At 37.5% G+C, this 25,894-nt stretch overlaps 1 protein-coding gene across 5 annotated transcripts in view; it reads left to right on the top strand.

Moving 5' to 3' along the window:
* LOC132127794 (roundabout homolog 2-like) overlaps positions 1-25,894 on the top strand; it is a 135,824-nt gene that overhangs the window by 32,186 nt on the left and 77,744 nt on the right. The window lies entirely within an intron of this gene.

Genomic DNA, 25,894 nt, shown 5'->3' with positions numbered 1-25,894 from the left:
GAAATTTAGTTTAAAAAGTGGTCATAATACAATATAACGGGTAAAATAACTTTTTTTCTCATAACAAAATACAGAAAAATATATAAAGTTACAAGTTTTACACAGATTAAAGTGCAAAATAACTAGAAAGACCAATCGGTATCACTTTACAATAAGACCTCATTAGTTAACTATTAACATTCACAATGAGCAATAGCTACATTTGCTACATAAGTTATTAATCTTTATTTTAAAAAAATACAAGTGTTAGTTTCATGTTATCTCATTAAATAACACAGCTGCAACTTTCAATTTTAACAACATGTTATTAAATATTGGAATACCTAAGTGTAATGCATTAAAACATCCTAGTCATCGGCAAGAAGGAGGCGGGAACCGGCGGACAATCAAACGACATTTAATAATTCAAAATAAACACAAAACAGCGCACCAGCCCCTCACGGACGACTGATGCGCACAAAATAAAAACCAAAACACAACTAAAAGCCCAGGCCTTCACTGTCGTCGCTCCAGCTTTATATCCTTCCATCTCCTACGTGGGACTCGAGACCGGCAGTGGGTCGCAGGTGTCACTGATTTCCCAATCATTGCCGGCCTCCCTCCTTGTTCCCTCTTCCCTCGGCCCCGCCCCACTCGCCACTTCCCCCCATCGCTCCTCGCAGGCCGGGGGGTACCCACGAGACTGCGCTCTAACTCCCACCCCACCCCCCCCCCCCGCTCACAGGGACCTGCGGGAACCTTGGGGTAGGACAGACGAGGCGAGAGAAAAGGAGATGGAAGGAGGAGCGACAGAGACGAGAGAGGGGAGAGAAAAAAAAAAAAAATTCCGGTTCCCAGACGCACTGCTGCTCGGCCCTCCACCGGCTGGGCGATCTCCTCCGCGGTGCCTGACGGTGGCACTGGACGGCCCTCGGCGGACGACACGACACCCCTCCGCCGCCCGGTGGACGGCAACGGCTCCTCCGGTTTTGGGCAGCCGGCAGGAGTCCCCCGTTCCCTGCTCCTCCGGATACCTTCACGGAGGCAGCAGGCTCCGGCCCCCTGGCGAACGGCGCCGACTCCTCCGCTCCCTCACGGAGGGCAGCCGCCCCTCCATATCGTGGGCGGTCGGCAGCGAGCTCGCCCGTCCCCGACAACTCGCTCCAGTCCACCGCCTCGAGTGTCCATGGCGGCATCCTCCTCGCCTGCTCACGTCCCTCGGTCCCGCCCCACTCGCCACACTAAGATTAAGATTCAGAAGAATTTGTCATTGGAAGTTAATTGTATGTTAACTAATGAATTAATTAATGTTAACTAATGAAGCCCTAAAGTAAAGTGTGAATGATTTTTGATTATCCGGGAGTGACGCGCTGCCAAGATGGCAATGGCCTGCTCCACCCTCTTAGAGCTTCAAAAACGCTCTTCAGATTCCTACAGGTGACGTCACGTTTTTTGATTTATATGTTTTTATATAGTCACACCATTTGCAGTGTGTGGACCAAACCAAATCTTCAGGTCCTCATATGAGCATGTAGAACCATTACTATCTTTTTAAAATAGCAGCATGTGTTCGATTTTACATAAAGGCATAAGGGAAGCTGTATTGACTGACAGAACATCTACATTCCCTCGTACACAAATGACTGATATTCAACTTTTAAACATCAAAACAGTAGATAACACACACACTTTGATCGTTCTTCCACAACCAAATGTTTTCATGAGATCATTTTTCACACACTCCTATGATTTCAAATAAGTTTGTGATAGAGGTCTTTCTTCATGCACGTTTCGTGCCAGCCACTCTCTCCAATCACTTATCCTGCTCTCCCTGGAAATAGATTCTGTCCCGAGGAATGGCGAGAGGAGGAGACCTATAAAGAGTGAAATATTAATTCTCTCGATGCCCGTGACCTTGTGCGGTCGCCAGCACCGCATTTTATTGTGGGAAATGGGAAGATAGTGAAAGCAATAGATGTTGAAGAGTTTTTCTTCTTGTCCCGCAATAAATGAAATGTGTGACTTTTTGACACCTCAGTTCTGAAGCTTCCAGACACAATATTGAAGAAAGAGAAGGCTGCGGATATTTTAGAAGAAATCAACATGAAGGCACTTCCTCCTTTTATTTAACTCGATAGCTTTAGACGGAGTCCCATGTGGCACATCTATAAGTGTTTGTGTATGCGAGAGCATGTGTGTTACACTCGCCCTGTGAAGGACAGACGTGATCAATAGAGATTATTAATGTTTCATGAGTGTTGCCACATGTATGCGTGCTTATGCAGTTTTGTGGGCTCTTGAGGTGCTGAAGCCACAGGTTCACAGACTTATTGCCATTTGTTGAACCTGTCATCCATCATTTTCTCTTTCTCTCATTGTCTTTCTCCCTTCCCCCTCTATCTCTCGCTCTCATATTCCCCTGTCAGAATTGCATCTCTTCCCTTCTCCTCCTCCTCCTTTTCTCCTCTATTTTACCTCTGGTTGTGTACAGAAAGATGAACTCCAGCCATTTGGAGACATCATAAGGTCACCCGAATTTAAGACACAAAATCTATACGAGCCAGTGATGAAAGCTGCGAGCTCCTCTATCTCTCCGAAGTACATCGGCTGTTTGTTCTCATTCTGTTTACACAGTACTGCTACAAGGTAAACATTTGACTGGAATACACTATCCATCAACTGTGGGGTGCAAAACTGCATTCAATTACAGTCTGAGTTGTGTTTTTATCATTTTATAGAGTTCTTTTGCGGATTTCAGTCCATGTTTGTTGTCCTTGAGGTCATGCTATTGTAATCTTACACAAGATTGGGGCTAGTTGGTTACTCCAAGTAAAAGTATTGAGTAAAATGTTTTATTCCTTGAAGGAACTTTTAGCTTTTGATATTGGGGTATGTTGTCACACTTTATATCTTTTGTAGTAAAATAAAATAACTAATGAAACAGCAAATTATAAAAGAGACAATATCGTTGTTTTGGAAAACAAATGTTGTAATTAATAAACTGCATACATTTTTAGCAAGTGACATTTGAAATTTTTTGCCCTTACCTGATATTTATGAAAAATACCATCCTGATTCCTCTTCAGCTAATTAACCTTAACCTTATACAAACTGTTTTAATGCAAGTGTGTTTTTATTGTGTTCACATGTTGCCCAACAGCACAATACTGTAAAATATTGTGATACCTGGAAATATAATTTAGTTTATTTAATTCGATTTAGTATGAAACCATAATGCAAAATCACTGCTTTAAAAACATTTTTCAAAACTGCTGTCATCATAACCCTTTTGACTATGTACTTATATGACAACAAATAATATATAAATATTATTTATATACTATCATAGTATTTCTTAATATTTTAAATGAGCATTTATTTTTATATTTTTTCGTTTTCATTTAAACTAAAACTCAATTTTAAATGAAAACGAAAAATATAAAAATAAATGCTAATTCAAAATATTAAGAAATACTATGATAGTATATAAATAGCAAAACCCATACAGTAATTAAAGTGCTTTTGTTACTTTTATTACTTTTTAAAAATAAAAGAAATACATTTTAAAAGAATTCATATTAAAACTTAAACTTAAGCTAATTTTAGTTACAATATTTGTGTTTTTCATGAAATTTCAATTATTTTGAGTTTCATCATTACACGTTAATCTAATAGGCCTATAGTTCAGCTTTATTTCAATGACTTAAACAATTTTTAGTTAACAGTAACAACACTGTTGACGGCTAGCCTGATGTGATTTCATCTTGTATTTAAGGATGTGTACCATTTTTATTTTTTTAGTCAAATCAGTTGCACAATTAGAATGAGTTCCCCTCCCACTATTACTCTTGCAACCGACTATAGCCAGTAGCTAAAAATGGTTCCTGATATGTTTAAAGCTTTTTAAAATGAGACAGCTCTGCAACATGTCAAAGCTAAACTTCCTGTTCCAGTAGGAAATGTCAAACACTTGTTGAGGATTTCCTGCTGTAAAAGCCTTGCTTGCTCTAAACAGCTTAGCATCTCCATGTCGACAGAACAGACAAATTCCATTTCATTCCACAGCCTTGTCTTTGTTTACTTCTAGCTGTTAGCAGTTCTTCCCTCATTAGTGTAGCAGTTAGCCTTGCGGTACTTCAGCAGCGCATTTTAATCGACTTTTTGTTTATCAAGACTGTGGTTTTCCACATTGTGTCTGTTGCGAGTAGCTGCTAACTTTATTCTTCTATTCTGTCTGTTCTCAGCAGTAATTAGCAGGCCGGTTACAGACGGATAGCTGTGATGGCAGGCAGGCGATGTGCCCAGGCGGGGTGGCAGTGAGCCTGGCAAGTGGGCTGCTTGGGGGAGGAAGCCGCTCTCTGATGTTTACTTTTGCTTTTTGAGGCTTGCATTAGGTTTGTTTAGCGTTGCAGGATGGTTGAAAGTGGGGCAGCGTGGTTTGATGAGCTGCAGCACATCAAATTACTATCAGGAGCAATCAGTGATCAGGAGAGACAGCGCTGATGCGTTGGTGTGTCTCGGGGTGAAACACAAACACACATACATACTCCAGCTCACACTAATGTGTTTGACAGGTCTTATCCTACACACCCCAGATTTGCACGCTGTATACAACCCCGTCTGATCCACACAGCAAGGCAAATCACTGCATTTGTCAAGAACATACAGCTTTTATAGTGTTTTCTTGTTGTGTTAGATATATTGCTTTTGTGCCAGATGTTTTGAAACCATTGAGACAGTCAGAATATCATGAGCTCATTGCATATTTATAACTTTATAAGTAATTTGAAGTCTTGTTTACTACTATATGTATTATTTTATATAATTTAGTATGTTATTTAATGGGTTTAGATGCATTTACAGTTGAAGTTTGTCATAGCAGATGCCATATTTAATTTGACGTGAATGAAAATGATCTCTTAAAATAATAATCTTAAGGTCCCTGGTCACATCTTATATGCACAACTGGGCGTTTCTTTAATTACATGCGCTTTTATATCCCAGGACTGGGATTGCAGGCTTTTTTGTTGACTTTATATTAATATTAATATTCTTCTGTGTTCTACACAACATTTTTAAAACATAATAATGATCCAAAACAAAGACATTTATTCACACAAAAATTACAATTACAATCTTTTACCCAGAGTGCACTTGTTTACAGAGGTGAAGAGGCATAAAATATGAGACATGATGTGTTAAGAAAAAAAAAATTGAAGATAAATATCACTTCTAGTCAGAGCTGGATAGATTAGAAGACTTAGAAGTTGTAGTCCATTAATGATTCCAAATGACATGAGAAAAATTGTAGTTTGTAACCTAATCCATTACATTACACGTTTTAGGTAAATATACAGTAATCAGACTACTTTTAGATTACTTTTGGTCATTTACCATTTATCACATTGATTTAAATAGGATAATCTTGTACCATATTTATTTAAAAATACAATGAGTTGGAAAATATATTCCATCATTGTAATTAACAACATAAAGTGCATTAAACATTATGTTACGCCAAGGTTTCCCAGTGTTTGTTAATGAACTGCAGGGGCTACGCGAGTTTAATGAAAAGCTAATAATGAATTAAATCATAAAACTATCAAATTAAAATAAGTAACTTAAGAATAACATCAATCAAAACATAGCACTAAAAAATTAGATATTTTATTTGTTTACCTGCATGTCATGTGACCATTAACCAACAGAGAACCGTGAACATGCAAATGTGAAATTTTATTATTGAAATATTTTGATCTCCGGTTACTTCAAGTAAATATATTAGGTGAAAGATTTTTCAGAAGGCAAAAAAAAAATAAAAAATAATAATAGAAATAATATTGTGAATGCTTGCATTTACATGTAACAAATAACGTGAATTTGTGCATTTTAATATGTGTGTGAAAGACAAAAGCCTTCCAAAGCCATAGTAATACATTAAATAACCTACTGAGTGATAGTTAAAAAAAAATTCATGTGTTCATCAGTAGTTGAAGCAATGTTCAAACACTTCTTAAACCTGAAATGATATTTTGTAAATCCATTGGTCAAATGCTCTGTAGCCACCTGATTATTGACTGATCTCTTTGATTTTCTGAATGTAATATAAGCGTTAGGATAATACAGAAAGGGATATTTAAAAGATGAAAAAGAAGAATTAGGGAGAATCAATAAACTCTTAATAATTTATTGCCATTGGGTGAATTATATGTACAGTAATCATGCAATTAATAAAACATAACTGTAGTCTGATTACGAATATTTTAGCCCTACCCTCAAGTCTCTTCAATGTGGAGGTATGAAAAGTGAAAAAGTAATAATAATGTTTATATCGTTATTGGCTTTAGCAATTAGCATTAAATGGGCTGTACTGTTACACCTCCCAACTTCATTTTCTTACTAAGACTCATTATAATGTGTTTTTGTGGTGCTGGAGGAATGATATTTCCTTGTTTTTCTTACTTAGTCTGATATAAGAAGAATGGACTTGACTTGACTTTGATATAGTGGTGTAACTAGGAACGGTTCGATTGTTTCTCTGGCACAGTTGCTTTTGCATTCTAAACTGTCATTTGGGATGCATTGTAGCAACCGCTTTCCCTTTGGGTGAGCACAAGAGCAGTTTATCTAAGAAGCAAAAAGATTACGCAGGGGAAAATCTCTCTCTCTCTCTCTCGCTCTCTCTCTCTCTGTCTTTTCCTGAATCACCGCATTCTATGCCTGGAGGGGGCAATGGAGCCGAGAAACAGTGAATGAGATAATTGTCGCTCTTAATTGAATCCCAAGAGCATTTAAAACCCTGAAGATGGATCAGAATCAAATAGTAAAGTTTCCTGTTGGTTTTGTCGGCGGCTCTTTAATGCTCCCTGGATGTTGCATGTCATGTTTTTGCTGAGCGGCTGCTGTTTTCAACACTTCTCTCTCTGTCAGAATCATTCTCCCATCTCTCCACCTCCATTCTTCTCTGAACAACAAGTGCGCCTGGTCTCAGTGCATACAGCTTTTTTATTCCTCCTCTTTTTTCCTCACTCTCTTTGTCTTCCCTCCCCCTTGTTCCTGCTTTTCTCTTCTCTGGTCTCAAGTTTAATTAGGGAGATGCCTGTCTGATCAATAGGACTCCCTCTCGGGAGAATGTGCTACTATGGCCGTGGTGTGTATATGGGGGATGTAGATTGGAAAGAGGGGCAGGGACAATGCACCATATAGGGACAGCCAACAAGCCAGTGTGCAGTGGTCTCTCTTTGTAATCTGCCCACTCAGAAGCAACACGCACATGCACAAACACACTCGCTGTGCTATTTTCTCTGAGCATCCCGCCTGCAAATGATCCCCTTAATCGGGAGCTCTCTGCTGAGGCCAGGTGCGGAATGCAAAGTGAATGCGAGATGCTCCCTGCGACAGCGCCGAGAGATTCACAGAGTTTATTTCACAGCACTCTGCAGGTATCTCACACTACGGCTGCCTTCACAAAGACCTGCTGGACTGGAGCTACATGAGAGAAAATGTATAACTCACATACACTGTCATTGTAGCCTGGCAGATGCATAGGCTTTGATCGAAATCATTGAGAAAATAACTGTGCTGCAAAAAGCCAATACAAAACCCTGAGAATACATGGCTGCTTTATTTCAGTACATACGTTTTTTGGGGGGTGTGCTTGATTTTTACCTGTTAGATGGTAAATCGGGTGAAAAATATCTATGTGTTTACATTGAAATAGGAAAATGAGCCATGGACTGGAATATCATAGAGTATTGATGCTCAAGTTTTTCATGCTCTTTTTTTGGAAGTGGAAAATCTTTTCCATGTCCAACCTTAGATTCCCTTTATTTAATGTATCATTAAATTGGATGTTTTGGCCAAAGCAACTGAATTAAATAAAACTTATTCATTAATGATTAATGAAATGTTTTTAAAAGGGAATGCACTGCTGTTTAAAAGTTGCAAGTCTGTAAGATTGTTATTTCTTTTCTTTTTTTAAAGAAATTCAGACTTTTATTCAGCAAGGGTGCATTAAAATGATCAAAAGTGACCATAAATTACAATAAATATACTTCAAATAAATGCTGTTCTTTTGAACTGTATATTCTTTGAAGAATCACAATTTCCACAAAAATATTAAGCAATGTTTTAAGCATTGATAATATTGAGCTTCTTAAAAAACAGTCAACATATAAGAAAAATTTCTGAAGGATCATGTGACACTGAAGATTGGAGTAAATTCAGCTTTACCACACTTTATATTAAAGTAGAAAGCATACATATAAATAAATCACTTTTTTTTTTACTGTATTTTCGATCTAATAAATCAGCTTAGTGAGCATAGGAAACTTCTTATCGAAATCATAAAATCTTACCGATCCAAAACTTTCTAAGATTAGCGAAGTGTCAGTTCTTCTGGAGTCACTTAATACTTTTTGGTGAGACCGAAAGTTAAGTTGTTGTATAAGATTTGACAAATAAGAAAGTCTCCTGTTAAGTTTTGTTAATTAACCACCTAAAAGCCACCCAGAACACCCTAGCAACACCCTGACAACCATCCAGAATATGCTTACTTTTTTTGCACAGGCAAACATTCATAACATTTTCATTAGCAAGATCTCACTAGGTCGTTTATCTTCATGAAATGTACCCGAATAAACCTCACTGATATCAGTGCTTGCAAAAACAAGGCCAACTTTTTGTTTTAATGGTCCCAGGTAGCCTAAAGAAAACTTTCTTGTAAATTAAAATCACATGGCGAGTCAAAAGGGCAAAGAGGAGAAAGGAAAAAATGCAGCTAATTTATTCCATCGGCTAAAGAGTCAAATCTGTTAGCTAACAATGCAGGGGGGTCTGCAGACCGAGCTGGCACGAATGCAAAGCTCGTTTTGGACCGACGCCGTTTCTCGCAGCAGCACTCGCTTCCCCCCAACCGCTCAGACTCTCCATTCCCTAAAATCTGGCTCTGAAAACAAACGCACACCAACCGGATCTGCTGTTTGCACTGGACTCTAATGAGAAACAATGGACACTGATGCGAAAATGTGCCACAATTAGCAAGAGAGCGAGCGAGAGAGGCATACTTTATCATTTGCAGCTTGTCCGATTAGTGCCATGTATGCAAATAAATATTAACTGGGCATTTTAAGACTGTTTGCTGGAAACCCAGCGGACATGAGCTTCTGCTCTCCTCAAAGGCTCCAGAGATCCAATCAGTCCCAGCTGTCTTATTAAGCAGCTAAATATAAGCGCCGCAGCTCAGTTTGTTAGGTGTGCTGCACCAGAGGAAGGAGGGTATTTTTGCAGTTATCTCTCTCTCTCTCTTGTCCCCCCTCCACCTCCCTTTTCTCTGGCTGATAATTAAGGACTCATGGAGGAAAACAGGTTGTGCTGGGTTATGGGTTGACACAGGTGTTTTTGTTTTATTTTTAACAGCCTCGTCTCCTGCATGCGTCTCTCTGTGTATGTTTGACGCTGATATCTCTGAGAACGTGTATGTGCATAGCAAGTTCCTTTGTCTCCATGCGCGGTAAACCCTCTGAGGACTGATTACCAAATTGGCCCGCAGCAGTACGTCAGGAGGTTGTGTGTGCGTGTCTGTGTGGTGGGATATTGTTTGTGGTATTAATGAGTTACATATAAGTTTGCCAGGAGTGTTGGGCATTGCCAGAATTCCTCGCTCTTAGCGACTGTTGCTGTAAACCTCTGGGGTCTGAAGGGGAAATGAGAATAACATGTTAATTAAGGATTTTATCTTAATTTGTTTCTTAACCTTTCCATTTCAATGCATCCGGGGTGAATCGAACTGCCCCTCACAAGTCAGTTGCACTTCATAATGCTGTTTTTTTGTTAGCAGAATCTGTATTCTCCCCTCAAACCGTCTGTTGGATAGATTAGATCTCAGCTAGCATGATTATATTTGTTGATTTTTGAGCAAGGTCTTCTGGGAAGCAGACGTGCTATCCAATAATTGGTACCTTGTGGTGGTGTGAGAACCATTAGCGTTCATCGCTATTTTGAAATTTGAGAAAAGTAGCTGTTTGAAAGCGGTTTTCATTTTAAGCCAGGCGTCCAGGCCTGTCAAATGAAGTGTGCTCTTGTTTTATGAGTGACATTGAGGAATTAAGGTAATGTCAGCTTTAATCCGCTCTTCAATATTTAACTTTGAAGATGATTACACTTGCGGCTCTGTCATAATATTTAAATGTCACATCTGTATTCACGTTTTGTAGCAGTGCGGTAGTCGCAAAGCAACAATATACGCACCTTTTTCCAGGTCCTTTGAGAGTTGTGCTTGTCCTGATGTATATGCATTTGTTAGTAGATTGGTGATTATTATTTTTTTTTGCAGCTGCATTTGAATCTGATTTGACTGATGATGATTGCAGCTAAGATAACCCAGAGGAACAACGCTGTGTCATCTGATGAATACTAAAAATTCACACTAAACAAATCTGTTTTTATATTACACCACAACAACAGCAGCACAGTTTGAGTCGTTTTCTGAGCTCTTAAAATCAGCATGCAATAAAATAAAATTAGCATATTACATCACCTTGTCATTTAGAATTTATTTTGAAAATATAAAATATGATATTTGAACATACATGCACATGAGTTAATAATAATAATAATAATAGATAATATTTGTAATACTTAATAACCATATATATTCAAAACATTGTACATATTGTATATATTTAAATAATAATACAATATTAATTTGCTAAAGTATTTATGAAACATATTTCTAAAATAGAAATAAAATTAATATATATATGATAGATAGGTAGATAGATTAGATAGATAATATAGTGTGTGTGTGTGTGTGTGTGTGTGTGTGTGTGTGTGTGTATGTGTGTGTGTGTGTATATATATATATATATATATATATATATATATATAAACTTTTGTACAGTAGTGTATATTGTTACAAAATATATCAAATAAATGCTGTTCTTTTTCAATTTTATTTATTAACAAAAGTATCACAGGTTCCAAAAAAATATATTATATAATAATTTTCTGAAATGTGTAAGCTGAATGAATTGTAGAAATTTGTCTCCAAAATAATAATAATTACAAATAAATAAATAAATAAAAAAACACAGTAGCCTATGTTATCAGAATCAAGGTGAAATTTGACATGAATTGATTTACTTCTAAATCTTGTTGTACAACTCTTCAATTTAGACTTAATGAATAGCTGTATTAAATTGTTTGCTACCACAGTAAACACATGGTTAAATGCACACAGAAAAGGGGCTTGTTTTAATGTTTTGACTCTTATTTGCTGTAAAAACCAACTCTTGCAACTATGGAAAGTAACAGTTGCCAGTTATTGCCCCAGATGCACAGTTAAATCTGCTCTCTAGTGTAGAAGTATTTCTCTTTATGCATGTGTATGGTATTCAAAAATAATAACGGCCCCTGTACATCGCCACATGACTTATTCCTCAAATAGAAGTGGATCTAGGCATTCAAAAGCAACCCCTAGCTGCATTATTTAAATGGCTGTATATAAAGAATAACATTTAGACTTGAATTGGCAACATAAAAGAGAATTGCAGGAGAACATTGATTCAATCAAGAAAATCCATTTAGGCCCTCAACATCTTTACCTATGTGAAATCAAGTGTATGAATGCAGTCAAACCAAAGCCTACAATCTAAGTGTTTTTTTAGCTTACTATAAAAGAAATTACAGTGAAATTCTCAGAGTGCTTTTTAATTCTGCATTTTGCTGTTCAAAAATCTCCAAGTGGAAAAAGTTCTTATATGTGCTCTTATGAGGTGATTTGGTTCACCTTTTTTAAATTGTTTCCATATAAAGAGGTGTCTGTGCAAGTCTGCTGTTCACAGAGCAGGGGTCAAAGGTCAGGAACGACTAGTGGAGCAAAAGTGGGGGGTTAAACAGAGACAGCCAGTGTGATATCCGTGTTTCGGGCAGAAGCTTGAGTGATTGACAGGAGCAGAGACAAAAGCAGCCTGTGTGAGGCACGTGTCATGTGACAGAAGGCGTCTGTAGACGTGTGCTCATTCATGGTATAAACTCCACTCTGCAGTGCATAAGGATTCAAGAGGACTCAGCAGCCATGGGAAAAATAATATGCAGTCTGCTCAATTTGGCTGGGATTTAGTCAACATGCAAATGAGCTCGTTAGGCGAGGGCTTTGTTTGTTGTTTATTCATGTGGGTTGGGCAGACACGTGTAATTTGTAACCCGGTGCATCACCAGATACCCAGATGGACTAATAGGTTTGGTGACCGTTATACAACACAAGAGGATGTTAGTGTATGTGTGTTTGAATAAGTGTGTGTTGATACTAGAGACAGTGACGGGCAGTGTACAGCCGTCCTCGGGCCTTTATCTAAGAAGTCAGAAGGGTGAAGAGATGAACAGACAGCTGGGTTTCTCAGCTATCCAGTAACAGTGCAAACATGGCACGTCCCATGTGTGGATAGGTCAGTCTAAATGCTGATCCATGCAACCTGACATTATACCACACGGCTTTCTCTCGCCCTCCCTGTGTGTCTGTTGTTCCTACATGCATCTTTCACAGCTAGCAAATTTGTGTTCTAAAACATTTACAAAAAGTACATTTTGGTTGAGGGAATGTTAAAATTCCCAGTTCTTATAGTTAGAGTTGAATGTTATTTAATAATAATGAAATATTTCTTTTTATTCGTTTTTAGCACTTAGGTCAGATTGTTCTGGGTGTCAAAAATAGTCTGATAAATGCTATTTTTTGGCTGTGAACTAGAGTGAAAACAGTAATATTATGAAATATTATTACAATTTATAATAAAAGTTTTCTATTTAAATATATTTTACATGTAATTTATTCCTGAGGCTGAATTTTCAACATTATTACTCCAGTCTTCAGTGTCACATGATACTTTAGAAATCATTCTAATATGTGACCCTGGACCACAAAACCAGTCATAAGGGTCCATTTTTGAAACTGAGATTTATGCATCATCTGAACGTTTTCCATTGATGTGTGGTTTGTTAGGATAGGACAATATTTGGCTGAGATACAACTATTTGAACATCTGGAATCTGAGGGTGCAAAAAATCAAATATTGAGAAAATCACCTTTGAAGTTATCCAAATAAAGGTCTTAGCATAGGCATATAACTAATCAAAAATTAATTTTTGATATATTTTCGGTAGATAAATACATGATCTTTACTTAATATCCTAAAGATTTTTGGCATAAAAGAAAAATCAATCATTTTGAACCATAAAATGTATTGTTGGCTATTGCTACAAATATACTTATGACTTATGGTTTTGTGACTGGGTCACATATGCTGATGTTCTGTTAAAAAATAATTTTTATTATTATCAGTGTTGTTGCTTATATATAAGTTTAGAATTTTTCCAGCATTCTTTTGTTCAATAAAAAGTTAAAAGAATGTAATAAAAGAACTGTACATCCTTCAAAGCAGGGCTCATTTTATGAATTTAATAATTCAGTCTTTTATTCTGCATCCTCATTTTCTTTCTCATAGAAATTCATGTCTGAGTGTTTAAAGATCCCATCTGTTTGAGGACCAATCCCATGCACCCTCTGTCTTTACAGAACATTTTTTCCCTCAAGCACACTGTTTATATCTGCACTATAAAAGTCTTTGAGTTATAGGACCATCCAGGTCTCGTCCTCCATTCGTCCTCTGCTCTGAGCCAGACAGGCCATGGCTTCAGATCACGTCAGATTCTTCCAGGTCAGACACTGGAATAACTCCAGCACTCTCATTTTCTTTCTGTGACTTTGCGTCCTGGTCTGAAGCTAGTTGTTGATGTGTGTGAGATTCCATTTCACTAATGGTTTTTGATGAAGATGTATTTGGGGTGACTCAAACTAGGTCGATCTGCCTGATTAGGGAAACTAAACTTGTTTCGGTCTTATAATAAACTCTGTGCCAGTGCTGAGGCTGTGACAGCAGAACGAACTCCCAGATACAGTTTATTATCTTTTTATTAGTCTCCCCTAAAGCTCCCTCTGACATTTGGTTACGTTCTTACTCTAATATGACTCATTAGCACACTTAAAACCGTCTGCTGTCTGCTGGCCTGGGGAGAGAAGGTGGAGGAAAGACAGATACATAGACACCAATGAAAGTAGAAGATCTGTTTAGAAACAGCTCCTTTGTTTTCTGGTCTAGTCCTGTCAGAGCACTTAAAGGCCTTGAAGCACACTATTATAGAGTTCAGCTAGATTTGCATTTCCTAAAACAAAGGCTGCAAAAAAAGAAAGAAAGTGATTTTATATATATATATATATGTGTGTGTGTGTGTGTGTGTGTGTGTGTGTGTGTGTGTGTGTGTGTGTGTGTGTGTGTGTGTATGTGTGTGTGTGTGTGTGTGTGTGTGTGTGTGTGTGTGTGTGTGTGTGTTACAGTTGTGGTTAAAAATATTGGGACCCATGCATTTTATTTAAATAATGCATTATTCTGTGCAACGTGAACAATATATTACAATGTATACATATATTATGTAGATTTGTTTTATTAATTTAAATAACATAAGTTATTAACTTATATTTTATACAATGTTTATTGTACATTTTATTTATGTACAGTGCAAATGAGACTATAGCTGGTTAAACGGAGGCAAATTAATGCATGCAAGTACACCAATTGCAGTTCATAATGCAAATATTAAAATGAGATGATTTTGAAATTGTGCCAATGGTTAAAATGTTTTAACTTTATATTTCAGTTCAGACAGAATTAATTTAGGAAATTTTGTGAAGGATAGAGATGTATTTGTTTTTAAATTGTATTTGGATTTAAAAGAATTAAACATTTGTGTGCAGACAAGATTTCCTTTTCCTGTTTGTAACATCTCAGTTCACTAGCTAGTTAGTGTGTAGGTGTAAGCCTATTTGAGTAATTATGTATTTCTGAAGGCGTAAAAATCAGTTCTTCTATATTTACACAATAAAGATGCGTCATATTATTTGAAGTGTAAACTGTTTTAGCATATCAATATTGCAAATACAGACAAAAGATAGCATTTTTGTAACATAAGGTAAACATTCTGCTACTGTGACAATATGCATGCAGTGACCTCGTGATGAAAGATCTGTTATTGAAACGTCTTCTCAGATTGTTTACATTCCTTCCCATCATCCCTTGGGTTTCAACTGTAAGCCTTAACAACAAGTTTAATGTGATGATAAGGCGATACAAGGCTGAAAGGGTTCAGCTGGTGATGAAAGCCTTGGCTCTATGTGTGCCCACTCACAAACCAGACAGCTGTATGATACATGCACCCTGTCAGCAGTGTTTTTGACCTCTGAGCTCCGGTTGCTCACCAGCTTTACATTTTTTGCCCCAGTCTGTGGTTTAGCATCGCCTTTGCGCTTTCGCTCTCTGGGATGTTGAACTCTGAACCTTTAAATGTTAGGTACACCTGCTCCCACAGCGGCCAAAACAGGTGTGGACCAATCAGATGCAGAGTAGTCTATTTAAAACATGGCTTTTTACGACTTTAAAGGCCTGTGATCTAAAAGCTAACTATCCGTAACAGCATCCTTTGTTCCTTTTGTGTTGACCCATATGTTAAAAGAGCTAGAAAATAGAAATTAATATGGCAGTAATGGTAAGAAATAACAAATAAATTAAATTTTCTTTGTCTGTTTATCTTTTCCATCCCCTGTCAAATGAAATGTTTGGTCTTCTTTGTGTCATTACACTAACATTGGACATGCCTTAAACTTGTTATAACTCCCAGAGGGAGGGTTACGGGCAGTGCCGCTGTCTGTAACTGAGGTTGAGAGGCGGCCTATGTGTCCAGCCATTACTATATATTTCAAAGTAAGAACTATTCACAATGGCAGTGAGCTCTGGGTTGGACCTGAGGACCAATCTTCCGTGTTTAGCACATCTGACTCTCTGTCGGTGATAGGCATGGGCTATTGTCTCCAAAACAACAGCAGCCTTGAATTTGGCCTCTGGTGGCCCAGGGGACGGTCCCCGCCACTCTCTTCCTGGCTTGGGACGCTCCCCAAGGCATCACACATTGTCGGCGGGGCTCGATGTTCCATAAATAAGAGAGACATCTTTATAGCACACACACACACAGAGGTAGTCCAGCTTACTGAGGTGCTGTAAATCAAGAGAAAGCTATGTGTGTGTAGGTGACATTATGGCTAGAATAGGCCACCTCTGAGTAGGAGAAAGTGTGGTGTACAATGACGAAAAAAGGACACAAACAAGAGAAGGTGACACATACAGTTTAAAAAGGGAAACGATAACCCAAAATTTCTTGAAATACGTTATGAAAGTAAATCAACATTTTTTTACAATGTGTTTGACCCATGGAAAATCAATGGTGACTGAATGAATGGTTCTGCTGAGGTATTCTAAATGGCGAAAAAGGACAGACACTAAAAGGGAAATAATAGGCAACATTTTTTAAAACACAAATATGATATGAATCAGATACAAGTATTTGTGTCGGCCATGTAAGCAGACAGATCACATATTTCCATCAGTTTATGTCACTAAAAAAGCTGGTAATGGTAATGTATGACGTCATCTCACAAGCGCTGTTGCCAAGTCTGTGGTTTTCCTGTAGATCGGCTAGTTTTACACTGTTGCCACGGGTTGTTTTTCAGTCTACGGGTTTGACAGAGGATACCCCTGACAGAGGGGAAAAATGAAGAAAAATTATGACTGGTGTAGTTTTAGTCTGTTTTAAAAAACAATTTGGCTGGTTTTGTTTCGCAGAACTGGCAACTCTGTTTCCGGGTCTTCCTTGGGTGGTTTCTGCAGGTGTGTCCACCTTATTTTTCCTGTAAGAGTGGGCACGGTGTCTGGCTTTCAGTGTCATCCGCTTCCAGCTATTTTCAACTTGCTTGTTATTGCAAACTGGTGTTTCTTACCATATTACTTTGTATTATCTTATTTGTGAACAGACTGGTTTGTAGTGCAAAGTCTGCAAACTGTTTTACTGTTTACTGCTCTTTGTTATTCGTCTCCTTATTTCCGTACAGTGGCTAATGAACCAGAAGTCTCACACATTCACAGAAAACGGATGATTATTAGTGGATAGTGCATTTATATAGTCAACGAACCAGAATTTGGCATCAAAACCTGCAGTGTAAATTTGGCCTTAGAAAACCTAGTAGCAAATCCTGCATAGTTTGCCTCTTTTGTTTCTTCTAAGGTTAGGGTTGAGTGGACCACCATAATAATGACGCTTACTGTTTTTATCAGAAATTTCATTCTGTACTTGTGCTTCAGTGCTTCTCTAGTTCTCATAATCATACCTTACATCTGAAGGACCCTCTTTCCCGAATCACAAGTGGAATCCCTGTCTGCTCTTGAACAGAAGGAAGCAGAATTCTTCACATGGGAGGAAATGTGAATTGGGACAATAGATAGTCTCTCTGCACTGCGGACCATGAGAGTGTGTCTCTCTCAGTGGGATGGGGCTGGTCTCCATGCGTGTTTGCTTTTTACATAAAGCGTGATCAGTGGTACAGAACATGTGTGCCTAATGGTGAAAGCTGGCACAGACTTAATTGGCACAACTGTGGAACACAGTCCCTCTGTTTCTGTTTGTGCTCACCGATATTGTGTTCATTATGTTTACACCTTTCGCTCTAATTTTTTCCCAGCACTGTTTCCATTTCTCTACTGCCTGACTCTCTTTTCATTCCTCCTTACTCTCTTCTCACTGGTGTTTATCCATTGTGTCAGAGTGGGTTTATTCTTTGGGTCCCCATTTGGTGCAATGATGTTCTAAGTCCCCCTGGCCAATCTCTCCATGCTGTAAACAGGCTTTAGGAATGTTCTAGTTCTGGATTACTCTCTGCCCACCCTGCCTTCATCTTGAGTTTTACCCCTGAGCAGTTTTCATCCAGTGCGGACAACCTGAGAGAGCTAAGAGATAAAACAGTAGTGTCACTCTTATACCAACCAGAGCGTTCCAGCTCTGACACACCACTGGACCAGATCACCGGAGGAAGAGTTCACACTGAAATTCCGTAAGAACAAAATGAAAAGCTGCCTTATATGTTCAGTTTTAAGGCAGCCAATTTAATATGTTTCATACATATAGCGTTTCTTAAGCATATTTAGAGGGATTTACATTTTTTTTTTTAAATTAATTAAGTTGTATGCAACTTTTATCATTTATTCATGTTCAGTGCCTGATTTTGATTAAGAATTCAGACTTTTTTGCCCCAAGCTATTTATTTTTATTTATTTATTTTTCACATCAAATATTAAGGCAATGCACTATGGTTAACACAATAACTAACTGCTAACAGTTTTTATGAGTCCCTGTAATGGTGGTGATCAAATTGTAATATTACTTAAATTAAATTATGGATGCAAAGCATATGCAAAATGTAATATATACAAAAATATATATATATTTATTTTGTTGACATGGGTATATAATTTTTTTTTTTGCATTATTAAACTGATAAGGCCAATATTGATAGTCTATAGTAAGAAATATTTTTAGAATATGTTTTGTAATATAATTTCAATTAAATTATTCTGTCATTCTTTCATTGGTTGGTACTACTAATTGAATAATTTTAGTTTAGTGGTAGTTTATAATTATTTGATTTGTTTATACACACACACACACACACACACACACACACACAAACACACACACACACACACACACACACACACACACACACACACACATATATATATATATATATATATATATATATATATATATATATATATATATAGTACTGAATGAATTGACAAAATAAATTAATTTATTATAAAACATGTGATCTATGATTAAAACAAGTTTTATCCTCTGTCTATACTGGCATTAATTGGTCTATAAAATTACTAATATTGACTGATACTAATATGGCGACAATATATTATGCCTTCATAATTGTAATTTAAGTAACATTGGAATTTAAATAACATAATTTTCATAGAAAATGATCTAAAGCTGCATTAATTTATTGTAAAAAAATTATAATAATAAAAAAATAACAATAAAATAATAAAATAAAATTGATTGTTAATTGCATATTATAAGTTTGAATCTCATTGACATTTAATCAGAATCAGCATGGCGATGAATATGAATTCCCATCTGCAGATCAGCTACTAATCCCCACCTGCATAAGTGCAATAAGCTGCGAGTTGATAGCATTGATTCCTCACTGTCTCTTCTGTCGCCTCCCACACTGAAACTGAGAGCAGAAACCATGTTGTGTTAAACTAATTTGCATTTTAGTCAGTATGTAATGTAGTCAAATGAGTTACCGTTTGCATATTTAAAAGCGTTTCTGTAGCCCATCCATGATGGAGATGCCACTTGTCTATTGTACGTTGTTTTCTGGTGCAAACAGCATGGAATTGCCTGAAACGAGTATTCTCAGAGATATAAACATGCATATTGTGAGTCCACTTATACACATGCATGTAGGCATGCAAACAGCTCATTTCAACTTATTGTATTACGCAAAGAGAGAAATGGCCACTCTGATGAGATAGCTAGTGTCAAACCAGGCTTCTACGGACCCGGCTATAGCCAAATACTGTGTGTCAGAGCATATTTCCCCAGTGCTACTTGCTGTTGAGGACTGTAATTGCTGTCACCTACCTCCTGGATTCAGCTCCAGACTGTGGGAATTGGAAGAGTCATTTCATCTCCAGGGAAACGAAATGATGGGAGCTCCAATTATCCAGCTCAAGTTGAAGGGAAAAAGAGGACGCGGAACATATCATTAGCGAGCTGCTAGTACATCTCTAGACTAAATTATTAGCTAACCTGCACAGGTCTTCCTCAAGAGTGTACAAAGAAGTAAATAGTCAACAATTACTAAAGCTGCGGTCACATTTATAAATGTTTGGTGGATTTTTGCAAGTGAAATCAAATCATTTCATTTGCAATTGGAAATTTAGCTTGAGGCAAAAGATTTCCCTACACAGATTTCGCAATGGGTTCAAGTTAAACAACGGAGCTCAACACAATGTATTAATGAAAGAAGTTTAGAAATAAGTTTAGACAGCTTTGCGATTGAAATACTAAAGGTGTGGTTAAATTTACAAAAAAAAAAATTGGGGGGGGGGGGGGGCAAATTCATTGTCATTTCAATAGGAATCTACACAATTTCAATGCATTAATGAAATACTTGAAAAAGTTTAGAAATAATCAGAAAAATATATTTTTTCACTTTCACTTTACAAGAGATCCAGAAAGTTCCAATGAGCAAAAATTAGTTTCATGATTAAAATGCTATGATGTGGTCACATTTACCATTGTTGGCAAAATCTAGTCATTTGAATAAAAATCGACATGATTGGGAATTTTGCGTAAGGGCAAAAGATTTTCCCTCACAGATATTGCAATAAATTCAAATGCAACTTAGCATAGCTCATCACAATAATAATGTTTGTTGAAATAAGTTTACAGTCCTTTGGAAAAATTTATTTCCTAACTTTTGGGGAGTTTATGAGTAATACAGAAAGTTCTAGTGTACAAAATCATGTGATATTCTCTCTCAGATTTGCTATTGAAATGCTAAAGGTGCGGTCACATATCCTATTATTCAGCAGATTTACGCCCGGCAAAATCCAATCGTTTCAGTAGGAATCTACACGATTGGGAATTTTGCATAAAGCCCTGTTCACACCAAGAATGATAACTACTGTATAAAGATAACGATGTTAGCTTTCACACCAGTGGATGATATGTCTGTTTATTCTAAGCACATGCTTGTCTGCCACTTTAAATTCTGGAGCTCATTATAGCAAGATGGATTCTGATAAGGTGTCAATGTTTGTATCGTTCATCATCTAAGAAAATCATTTTGAAAGATATTCCAAGGATATCGTTTCTCTGTGGCTTTATCGTTATAGCTGTTGTGTGGACTATTCTTTATTAGAACAATTTTTAGGACCATTTTTATTGTTATCTTTATAGTTATCATCCTTGGTGTGAATGGGCCTTAAGGGTGAAAGATTTTACCTCGCAGATATCGCTACAGGTTCCAGTGCATTTCAGCACAGCTCATTTGCAACCTCAACATGTTTAGAAACTATCATCAAAATGCAATTTTTCACTTTCAGGTAGTTTACGAGCAAATTTCCAAAAATGTGCGCTATTCCCTGGCAGCTGTGTGATTGAAATGTGTGTTCAGTCCCATTTACCTTTGCTCAGAGAATTCCAATAGGAATCTGATGGATAAAGTTTCTCATGAGGGCAAAACATTTAAAATTTTGCAGCTGTTTCAAGTGGGTCACACAGAATCACCACATGGACCAACAGAAAGCTGCTTGATTTAACTAGAAAATATTCTCAAAGCTATCCAATTAGCAGCTGCCTTTGAGAGGCTTGTGCATGCAAGTCGACCTTACATAGTTGCTGTGCCAAGAATGTGGCCGTATTACATAATTAGCTCTTGAAACCAGTCGTCTCCTTTGAAAAACGGACCTGCTAACATATAAGGGGTTAATGTCAGACTTCCTCCAGAGTCTGTGGTGTTTTGCCGCGCATATGACGCTAACAGAAGGGGCTCGGTCGTCTGATACACACCAATTTCAACCCCTTTCAGGATGGTGGAGGAGAACAGAGGGACCTTCTCGCTTCACAGAGCTACAATTAAGGGGGCCTCAAACAGAGGGGCTCAGAGACAAAGACAGAGTGAGAGCGAGATAGACAGAAAGAGGGAGAGAGAGTGACAGACAAGCAGAGGTAGGGAAAGTGGAATATTAATGCATTGAAGAGCAACAGGAAATTGGGCGTCTAAATGTGCACCAGTGTCCCCCGAGATGATTAGTAGCAGCCAATCTCATTCAAAAGCTGATCAATGAGGAGATATATTGTCATTTTCCAGCCGCACCCTCTTAATCAATTAATCTATAATGAGATCAGTGCATCTTAAAGGGACAGTACTAGAATTAACAGGTTTTGGTTGAGGATCCCAATGCGTGTTGTTTCTGTTCATGCATCTGAGATGGAATACATTTCATAAATTTCCCTTATTGAATGGTTTAAGTTGGCAAAAGAGAACATAGTTGATTGTGTTTGATTTGATGCTCAGGCCATTGTGTCTAATGAAGCAAATTGTTCTCAATCAAAGAACAGTAAATAAACACATTGTTGCCAGGTCTGTTGTTTCTTTATAAGCCTTTGTGCAATTTCTTTTCATTTCATCTGTCTTTTGGCATCCTTCCCTTAACTGTCATATGCAACACTGCTTTGGGCATGTGGGGGAGTCAGATTCTTTTCCATTACATAAGGACTCTGTGTATTGTTTTTCGCATTAAATGTCATTTTATCTCAGCGTTCTGTCAGTCTCCATGGCAATCGCAGCGTGATGGTTAGTCAATATCTTTCTATGGGGATTTTGGCAGCAACACATGCTGGACACATGTACAAAGCATGTCGATATGTGCTTTAGGTCTTGTCACCAGGATGTGCCGTAGCGTATTTTTGTTGTTGTGCCATTACAAAATCCCCTTTTTATTTTGACGTCGTCTGTCTTAGTTTCCTTTAAATAAATATTCTGGGTTTATTACCAAATTTTAAGAAGTTAAGCTCAATCGATAACTTGATTTTTTTATTTATTTATACATTTTGTGGATATACAACTGAAACAGTCAGTTTTGTAATATTTGCAATATTTACTTACATTGTAATTACCGCACGATAACCCAGATTTCACTTAAATTTTTCCCCTTTATTTTTCCAAATGGCATGTTTGCCCCCCCCCCCCCCCCCCCCCAGTTAATCAAAATCTTCACAAATGCTGTAGTTTAAGCTTAACTTCCACCAATCTCTGAATATTCCTTTAAAAATTTGAATATGTCACATTTGTGTGTTCATGTGTTCTTTGGGATGTGCTGAGCTTTAAATTCACAGTGTCAGATGGCTTGGCCCTTGTTCAGTGTGAGTTGTCAGGTGTTCGTGGTGCAGCTGATCAGTGTAATAAATCACATTTTACTGGCACAGACTCAAGCGGCTGTATGGTGGATGGGCTAATTACTTGTAGTGCTATAGCATTTGCAGAACGTTTTCTGCTGTCAGTACTGATTGCTCAACACTGATATGATGTCTGATACGTTGCAACCAAGGTGCATTTCTCTATTTTTGATCTCTGTATAGCTTAATTGAGAAATTTAAAGTCAGTATTGCCGCTACATTATTTGAGAGGTTAAGTTAATTTCTATTGATTAAGACTCTGGATTGGCTTTACATAATGGCATCTTTCAGTTGGGTGTGTAAATTAGTGGATGTCTCGAATGTAGGGACTGCTTCAGGCATGCTTTTCACTGTCATTTATCTTCTTTGAAGAAAAAAAGAGATCATTTAACAAACGAAAGAAAGAAACTGATTGAACACTCTTTGTGTTTATTGAATAAAACTCGCCGCAAATATTTTGTAGTTCTCAGATGAATAAAGCAGATGTTAAATAACACAACAGCAGAGTGTCTGTGCCCCTTAGTGTGAGAAAGATCGAGCAACTCATTGTTAGCTTTTATAAATTCAATGATAATCTGTCATCTGCAGCGATGTTCTCCAAACTCCCGCTCTTGGCGTACTTCTGCGACTGTTGCTTAATGGCATCATTAAGACGGGATGATGTGATGTCACCATAACTCTCACGCTAATGTGATTATTCAGCTAAATTCACAGACTGCACACTCGTCCTGACGCATCCAGCTGATGTTTTATGGTAGCTGGAGCATTCTGCATCAGTCATAAGAGAGATGAAATGTATTTAGGGGAAAACAGAATCATGTTTTATTCAATTACATGCTGAAGCTCAATTAATCAGTTTTTGCAATTAAGTTAAACTTCCTCATGCATCATACATGAGAACAATATCAAGGGTAGTTGCCCCAGAAGCTCCCAGCGTACTCCAGGCGCTGACTGTCCTCCACTGTGAACATAATGGAAGAGAATATATTGCATTAGGAAAATTAAGATACAACCCCCTACAATACAACCCCTAACTTGCATGTTGTGCTTTCAGTCTTGAAATTAACAAGAAATGCAATTTGTTGGTTAATTTTTAACAAATACAGTCTTCATTATAGTGGAGAAAATGGCTGGGATGGAAAGAGTGAAATGCAGTGAATACAAAACAGGCCTCTTTTCCCTCTTTAGTGATTCATTGCTGTTATTTGCCAGGGCTGAATCCACCGTTATCATCCGCCATCATTACCTGCCGCAAACAGAGGGTCTTCTGTCGTGTCTCATTGTCTGAACCTCATACCACACTGATATACCTCTGATATTGCTTTTCACTTCTGATCTAGTCATTCCTATGAAACAATGGCATTTCTGTGATTGATGATTTGCTTAGAGCCCGGAGTCTTCAAGGGCTGATTGATGCTGCTTTTTTGAAGAGGGAACAGAATTTAAAGGTAATAGTGAAATGAATTGCACTGTTTTCTTGCACCTTGACCTACAGGGCTCTTTCATAATGATGATTAAACTCAGGCCTATATATATATATATATATATATATATATATATATATATATATATAGCTATAGTTGCTCTTAAAGGAATAGTTGATTCAGAAATGAAACTCTAGTGATCATTTACTTGCCCTCAAACGTTAAAAACCTGTATGACTTTCTATGTTCTATAGAACACAAAAGCAGTCGTTCTGTAAGATGTTCTAGCAACACTTTTCCATACAATGACAGTTAATTCGGCATGAAGGTTTGCCAATTTCCAAAAATTTCACGATAAAACGATAGTATAAAACTATAACAAATCTATAAAGAAAATCAGTACTCATTCATTTATTTAGCCTATATATTTTTATGTTTTAGTTATATCTTAATAAATATATGTAATTTATATTAAAGGAGCATTGAGTAGGTTCTGAAATTTCTAACCGTTACTGACACCAGTGGCCGTTAGAGGAACTGCAGCCAGTCTCATGCTCGTTCTCAGTGCGCACGCTCTTTTTTTTTTTTTTACTTACGAGGAGTGTCCGTGGGTGTCTGAATTGTGCTGGAGGCTGGTCGCTTCTTTCCATCCACAGAGTCCATTTGAAAACACTATTGTCGCTGCTTACTATAATGGCTGGCGTGCCGTACGGTTGTAAGCCCAAGTAGACAAGAACGCACATGACGTCACATTTTGTGAATTTCCGCGCCAATTCGGGCCCGACTCCTCCACACACAATTGAGCCTACAGGCTGATAGAGGCAACCGTGGTGGACAGTCGAGGTGTCATTCTTTTTTTTACATCATGGTTGGCTCATACATGTACAAATGACAACTCTATCTTAAAGATTTTTTTTAAGTAAAAACCTCCACATAGCTCCTTTAAAGTATTATTTTAGAAGATTTGGCTGCTTTTATAATACATTTATTTTATAATACATTTTGGGGAAGTTGTGTCCTAATGGTTAGAGATTGACTCCTAAGGTTGTGGGTTCGAGTCTCTGGCTTGAGCCAAGCTCACCATACTTGGCTCTATGTCACTTCACTCATGGTGCTTTTATTTAGTCAGTTTTGGAGTTCAGCATTGTAGTATGGAAGAGAGCAGAGTAAACATACTTCAAAATATCTCATTTTCTGTCCCACAGAGAGAGAGAAAAAATGTGGACATTTCCACAGATTTGTCGTTTTTGAGTGAACTATTCCTTCAAATCAGCTAAAATGCTATTTTTGGACTTTTTTATTCTCGTAAAACATTTGATCAGCGAAAACTGTCATGTTTTAATAGGAATTACTCACTTAAAAATGTAAATCTTTTATTCACTCTCAACACAAAAGGAGATGTTAGGCAAAATGACAGCCTCAGTCTCCATTCACTTTTATTGTATGGAATGATACAATGAAAGTCAGTGGTGACTGAGGCTGTCAGCTCTGCCTAATATCGTCTTTTGTGCGCCGAGTGAGAAATCATCTACAGCTTTGAAACAACATGAAGTTGAGTAAATAATGACAGATTT

The sequence above is a fragment of the Carassius carassius genome, chromosome 45 (assembly GCF_963082965.1).
Source record: "Carassius carassius chromosome 45, fCarCar2.1, whole genome shotgun sequence".
NCBI lineage: Eukaryota > Metazoa > Chordata > Actinopteri > Cypriniformes > Cyprinidae > Carassius > Carassius carassius.
The sequence above is the reverse complement of the archived record's forward strand: the minus strand, read 5'-3'. Positions and strand labels throughout refer to the sequence as shown.